General features: G+C 40.6%; 1 long non-coding RNA gene across 1 annotated transcript; it reads right to left on the bottom strand.

Moving 5' to 3' along the window:
- Nucleotides 1-1,071: 1,071 nt before the first annotated feature.
- Nucleotides 1,072-4,466, bottom strand: LOC109144721. Its single transcript, XR_002045637.3, has 2 exons — nt 4,348-4,466; nt 1,072-4,161 (listed from the first exon to the last, which is right to left on the bottom strand). It is a non-coding gene; the product is annotated as an uncharacterized LOC109144721 (long non-coding RNA).
- Between the last annotated feature and the right edge of the window lie 2,692 nt (nt 4,467-7,158).

The raw sequence follows: 7,158 nt of genomic DNA on the forward strand, positions 1-7,158 counted from the left end.
CACAGTGTGTGTTCTTCTAACATCTGCACTTTTTCTTATTTGTGAGTACATGAAAACAGGAAAATAGTATGAAAGACCTGAAGTGGAATTTTTGTTGGATCACAGTTCTCCCAATGAACTTCCACTAGAAAGAAAATGACAGTTTTAATTGTGTTTCTTAGGCAAGTAATATACAATTCATTATTGTGTCATGCATCCTATGATTGTGAGATACTCTTTATTGCTCATTGTTATATCAGGCAACATTTCTCTCCTGCATACATCTGGTTTTATATAGTTCCTAGCAATGGAACAAAAACATAGCACATGCTTTGTGGCATCTCTTCACAGCTGAGTTTCCTTTGCTTGCTTTTTAGAGGGTACTTAGCATTTGCTTGGAACTTGATAGTTTTGAAGCAAGTCCTTATTTACAAGTGATGACATTAAAGATGAATAACACAAAGAGAATCAGTTCAGCAATATAATTTTGAAGTCAATCAAGAAACTCTTAGTAATTAATAGATACTTCATTTTAATCTCTTGCAACAGATGCATGTGCTTCTTTTGGCAGTTAACTGCTTTCAGGCACTAATTTCACACCATATGGGTGTCAGATTTCTGATCTCAACAACTGCTTAATTAATTGATGTTTTTATCTTTGAATGGGTTGTGTCTGCTCAGATCAAAAACCCAAGCATGCTATAAAATTGTAAATAGAGAGAGCTTTCCTTAGAGACTAATGCAGTATAACACTCAAAATTGGGATATGTTTATGGTTGATTTCACTTGAATATCATGTTGCTATAAGTGTGAGAAAGAGAGAGGAGACAGAAACCAAAGACAGTGCTGGAAAGCACGTAAGTAAAGTAATGCTAACCCCAAAATAATTAATCTCTCTCCCTAATAAAAGCAACTAAACAAAAGCAAAACCCAGAGATGATCCTGAAAGTGGTAGAAACAGATAAACAGAAACTTCAGATTTTCGGTTTTTCTCCAACAAATGGAGCTTAGCCTCGCATTTGGGGAAGCTTACAATGTAAGGAAGGTGAATAGGCATAACAGAGGTGATAGGCACCATTTATTCACTATTTCTTAACACACAAGAGGGTACAGTATTTTAAATTTTGAGGCATAGTATTTAAAATAAAAGGAAGCAAGTAATTATTTTACTCAAAGCATAATTAACTCACTGTCACAGGATGTCATGGAAGCCAAGAGATATAAATGGATTCAAAATGGTAACAAAGAATTTTATAAAGAATAGGTCAATTGAAGAACATCAAAAAACAATAGCCCAGATGCAGCCTCTGACTCAAAAATTCTCTGAACTCTTGATTGTTTGCCTTACCCAAAGAAGGGTCATTCTCTCTTCTTTGCTTAGCCAACCTCAGCTGGCTAGTGTCAAAGTAAGGCTACCGAGCTGCATGGAATTGACTGGCCCCATCATGATACTTCCATTTTAAGAAGGAGATAATAAGAAAGCAGATTTTAAAAACAATTCAGTATATCTCACCTCTGTCAGTTGTGTCCAACTATAATCACAAAGGGACAAAGAAAAATGTAAGGGTCTGGAGTGGGGAGGGCTGTCATTCTTTCATTTTACACAAACTCTGCATGTTCACAGCAAAGAAATATGAATTCCATCAAGAGAACCAGAACTATGCCTTGGACCCTGATTATTAGGAATTATTACAAATGTTTTGGGAAATGTTACATTCTTTCTTAAAAAAAAAAAGTTAATTATAACTGAAAAAATAAAAATATAATGTTGTTTCTTGTAGCTGTACCAGAAAGGCAATTCCCTGTTTCTGTGAGGAACATTGGGATTTCTTCTAAGTCAAGCATGTTTCTTACACCACAGTCTGAAGACAGTAAAATATAACTTGTGCTTTCAAGTATGGTTTTAGTTCAAGTTTGAAGGGGGTTTTCTGGATTCAGAGTCAGTTCTTGGTTGAACTCTATCAAAAACTTCAAGCCAATCCTCAGTATCACCTTCCCTCCCATTCCTGCCCAGGAATGTCCATCTCTGCTCACCTGCTGTGTTTCCATCCCATGCACCTGCAGGCTGCACTGCAGCCATGGCTGGCTAATAGCAAAAAACGTCTTGAGTTTAGCAGCCATATCCTGCTGGCTATAAACTCAGTCTTGCTCTTTGCCAACAGCTCCCCCCCACAGAGGAAAGGGGTCACTGAAAGCATCCTACACCATTTGGCTACTGTAATTTCTCCACTGGCTGGAATTCATGAGCTTCCAGAGGTATCCCATTGCCAGTGGATGAGCCTTGCCTGAAGCAGGTAAAGCCCCATAGTGCTGATGTTTGACACTGCTTGAAGGACTCACAGGATATTCTCAGTGTATTCTGAAAGTCAGGTCAGGAGAGACAGAGCCACAGCAGAACAGCATGGAGATAATCAGCTCACATCCTTGGACAGAGAAAAGGAATGGTGTCACCCTACACATGCAGTTTTCAGATTCTCTTCTCCTGGAGATATGGTGTAGAAACATGGAAAATAACTTTTTCAATGGAAATGAATAACTCAAATGTAATTTTCCTTATAAAGTGCCACCAGAAGTTTGTGTGGGCCAAAAGGGTCCGTTAGGTCAACTATTCAGGCTCCTTAGTATGACCTCCTTTATGACTATATTGCCTAAATATTGCCTAAACTTTATGATCAATCAGGGGATCTTTATCACACAAGGAGTAGTATGAAAAATGAAAATGAAAATTTATTTGTGTTTGTGAGAAAAAGGAACATCCAAATGAAATGCCAGTTACTGTCACATACTCATTTACTCCAAATTATGCATGACTGACATTTGGTGAAGTCTGAACCCTTCAGGTTTGTGGTTTCATCTGTATTAGCTATCAGTAATGCAAAAAAAAAAAAAAAAAAAAAAAAAAAAGCAGAAGTGTTTTCTTAAAGTAAGACTTTCTTACTGACACTTTTCAGTGAGAACCATACTCTGGCTGACAGAAGTCATGATTCACAGTTATTGGAAAGCACTAGAAATGCACTTGTATCTTCCTCTACTCTTTCTCCTGGAAGAATGCTTCTTTTATGGTTCTTACCATAAGTTAAATGGCAGTAACTGGTCAGGTGCAGACGGCCGGCAGTTGTCATGCAAGCTGTAACTGGAAATCTAAAAATGCACCACCAAAACCTAATAATGAAACTGTGGGCTCAGACAACTGATGAAGCAGAAAGGGTGGGTGTGAGTTTCTAGCACAGGCTGCCTGCTGACATCAATCCATTTCCTGCTCACCTTACTCACATGAGAAGCACTACTGAGAACAGCTAAACCAATCATGTAAGCAAAACAGCTTTTGGGTCTTCTACTTCTCTGCAGAGATCTGAACTGAAAGAAGCTGGCTGATGATTTTGTGTGCAAAGGTGCTTTCTGCCACACCTTACAGCATCTTACTCCTGTTTCCAGAAGTCTGTTTCTTCCCCTTCATGTAGCTTTCCCCATCTCACTCTCTCTTTTACCCCTCTGTCTGCTGAGTATGAGTGGAACGGCGATTTCTGGCCCCCAAACTAATCAATGTGCCAAAAACAGGTGCTTGTATGCAGAGTAAGAAACTAAATACGATACAAATACTTAAAGGTGAAAAACAGGATTTAGAACAGCGAGAGTAGACATATATTGCAATGACTGCACAGGAAACATTAGTACACAGATCCAGCAAACACAGATGACTGATTGCGTTTGGCCTTTTGCTTGAACTTGTTCCAGACATACAGCTACACACATTCTGCTCAGTATCTCCGTATGGAATCTTAAAAAGGTACTGCAGAAATTGCAAAATTGGTGTCCAGTCTGATGCAATCTCTTCTAATCATTTTCCCACAGCCGTACATTGCAGTTTGTGTTTCCTGAGTCCCATGATCAAGTCTCCCCTTCCCCTTTTATCTTCATCTTGCTCCCCCTCACTTCCTTCTCCCATCTAACTCTTCTGCACCATTACCCTGTCCCACTCTTCTCCCAGACGCACATTCATCAGCGGGTGTAAATCAGCACTGGTACATCGATGTCAATGGGAGCGATGTCAGCTAAAACCCCGGCTGACGACTCTTGTTTGAAATGCAGAAATTCAGTCTTGCACCCCTGCCTCCTGTTGCGAACGCTTTTCCTGTGTGCTGGAAGTCTCTGCTTGGCACAGCCCCTCCTTGCCACTTCATCCTGTTAAAGCATGAACCGTTCTCAGGGCAATCTCTCATGGCAAGTGAGGTGCTGCGGCAAGAAGGACCTGACATCCCCTCAAGAGTAACTTTGTGTTGCGGTAACGCTGCTGCTAAGGAGCAGCGATGCCTCGGGCTGCTGTTCTGCAGTGGCAGGGTGGCTCTGTGAGGGACTTTAAACTCTCACCTCTGCTCAGTACGGTGCCCAAGCTCTCAAGATCGCTGCTAGTCTTCCCATGATTTTCCAAGTCCCCAGCAGCCCAAACGCATGCGCATCAAACACTGATTGCAGGCTGGCAGTCTTGTCATGTTAAGAAAACCATGGCTTAGGTCCAAGCTACAGTGTTTTCCTTTCTGTGGGATGATCAAAGGGCTCTAAACAAAGGCACGGAGAAGGTCTCCCAAACAAGTTTCTGCAGTGATTGCACTGAGGTTGCAGACAATGGGCAAAGTACAGTAAAGTCAGTGAAAGTGAGAAAGGACCGGCAGGGAACGCGACCATTTCAGCGGACTGAGAAGCCGCTGAGCTAATGCAAAGGTGATTTAGTTACTTGTAACTAGCCCCCTCTGATTTCTGATTAACTCAGTGACACGCCTCAGCAAGAGAGTTTGGGCTAGCCTGTTTCGTTTTGATCTTTTTATCTCTTTTACCTTATGACACTATTGTTCCAGACTGCATTCCCGGAGAGACACCTCTCGCTCCACCCCCCGCAGCCTTTGTAAGAAGAGTGGTGGATCCAAGGGTGTTGGAAAAGCCTGCGGCATTGTTTTGCTGTCATGCAAACCTGGCTGCATTATCATTATTATCATAGACTGACATCTTTCATTGCCTTTTCTGTTTTCCAAGACAAAAGAGCCAGCTGAGACTGGAACAAAGGAGAATACAGGGAAAAGGAGAGAATATGTCAAGCAAGAATAGTTTGGAAATGGCCAAAAGTGGAAAAGGAAGTCTAATTCTAGCCTCATCCAGGGGAAAAAAAGTTTTTTTTGAGAAATGTAAACAAATCAGGAAATCCTGGCACTTACTCCAGTTCCGATTTGGCGAAACACACCAGCCCTTTCCCTATGTATGAGCTGCTGTTTGTGAATGAAATCCAGATTAGGTTATTCATTGAGCCCTGCCAGTCTCACAGTTTCCAGGTTTCCTTTTGCTTATGGCATAGCTTAAATCTTAAAATAATAATAATAAAAAAACATATGCATGTTATTAACTCTCCATATTCAAATGGAAATACAATGCTATCATAAATCTCTATTTTTTTTCTGATGTAAATTCCTCTCTTCAGCATGAAGCTGCAGGAAAGCCATTGTATCTGCACAATCTAAACTTGAAAGGGAATTTTTGTTAAACTAGTTATGATAGGGGAAACATGTTTTTCACTGAGTTGAAAGATTAAAGTTGGCCATAAAAAGGGGTGGAGGGGCTGGAGGAGGATTATTGGTTGCTCAACTAGTGATTAGATACAGGACTTCAAGGACAAATTAAGGAGCACAAAAAGAAAGATTTCTAAAGATAAGTGAAACCAGTTCCAATAATATCAAATAAAAGATGCCTTGTTTATCATTGTTTTTAATCTCCCCCAGTTCTATTCTACCTCTATTAGTCTAATTAGACAAAGAGAGTGTAAACCCCAAAAGACACAACCAATCTTTTGTAGACCTTGAAGTCTGCCCAGTGTATCTGTCTCCCAACTTGCCCTTCTCTTGCCTGTCTCCCAGCGTGGGTAATTTCCCTCTCTCTTGTGATTCCAGCTTAAACGGCTTCTTTGTAACATTTTTTTCTCCTCTTGATTTCGTTTTTGATTTCTTACAGAAAGAGGTCTCTGGTTGCCAAAATTCCCTTTTTTCCTGATTCAGAACAGTTTCTGTTTCATTAACGCTGTCTGGTTGAGGGGGGAGGGGAGCAGGAAGAAGAAAGGGGATTGAATGTGGTTGTTCTTATGTCAGGCAGGGTTTATCTGCGCTGCAGTAGGGGACTTTTGGGGGTTAAGCTGAAGGATGCATCAGAAGCCATAAAAATAAATGGCCTAAATGGCAAAACCAGTGTACCTTGCCCATGGAGACATGAGAAAAATAGTTTCATGAATGCCAGGTGGTAGCAATGATGAGCTCTCATTTGTCAGCACGATGAATTGCAAGGAGTCAGGGAAAAAAGCCCGCATCTACACTGACTGATTCGGGACTTATGGGTAGCTTTGCCTGAGGACTGAGGAAGCCAGGAGCAATATCAACCCTGCTCTGAGGTGGGCATGCATGGAAAGATGCAACTGAGATGTTGCTTCTGTGGCTGGCATGCTCTCAGTCAATTTCTTGTGAAATCCAAATGTTGGAAGAGCTGCTTGAAAGGCTGAAGAGCTGGAGCAGTTCTTGTGTCCAGCAAGAGCCTTGCTTGCATATCTATTTCTCTCATGAATGAGAGAGAAAATATGGGGAAGGTAGTATTTGCGCAATCATCTTTTCTCCACAAAAATGATTGCATCTTCCAGCAGATAATCAATGGCTGTGAGCCATCCTGAGCTAAAATCAGTGAAAGCATGGCATCTTCATTTTACTGTGATATTACCATAGCATCTTGAGCGTTTTTCCCTTGTGGAAGCTGGACTTACTGGGATTTATATGGTGGTAAAACTAAAGTGACAGTGTCTGATTTTGGTTTCTTTTTTTTCAGGTAGATGTATTTTTTTAGGGGTAAGAGCTAGAGCTAGCTCCATTTAAAAGTGACATGGCCTAAAATAAAATTCTTCAAAGTCTCTCTAATTTTACTTTTCTGACAGTTTTTTTCAAATACTTACATTTTCTTAGCACAAATATTTCTGTTGCCAAAAACTGGAAAATGTTGCTTCCCATTCAAATTTCCCTAAATTAAAAACAAACAAACAAAAAGCCATTAAGTGGTTGGTGTTTTATGTTCCCTGTTGGTTTAAACCTGTTTCATTTTTTCATTTAGAGACTGACTACGGTTCAGAGTTCAGGACAAATGGGGGTTACAGCTGCTGCA

This window comes from Corvus cornix, chromosome 3 (genome assembly GCF_000738735.6).
Source record: "Corvus cornix cornix isolate S_Up_H32 chromosome 3, ASM73873v5, whole genome shotgun sequence".
Lineage (NCBI taxonomy): Eukaryota > Metazoa > Chordata > Aves > Passeriformes > Corvidae > Corvus > Corvus cornix.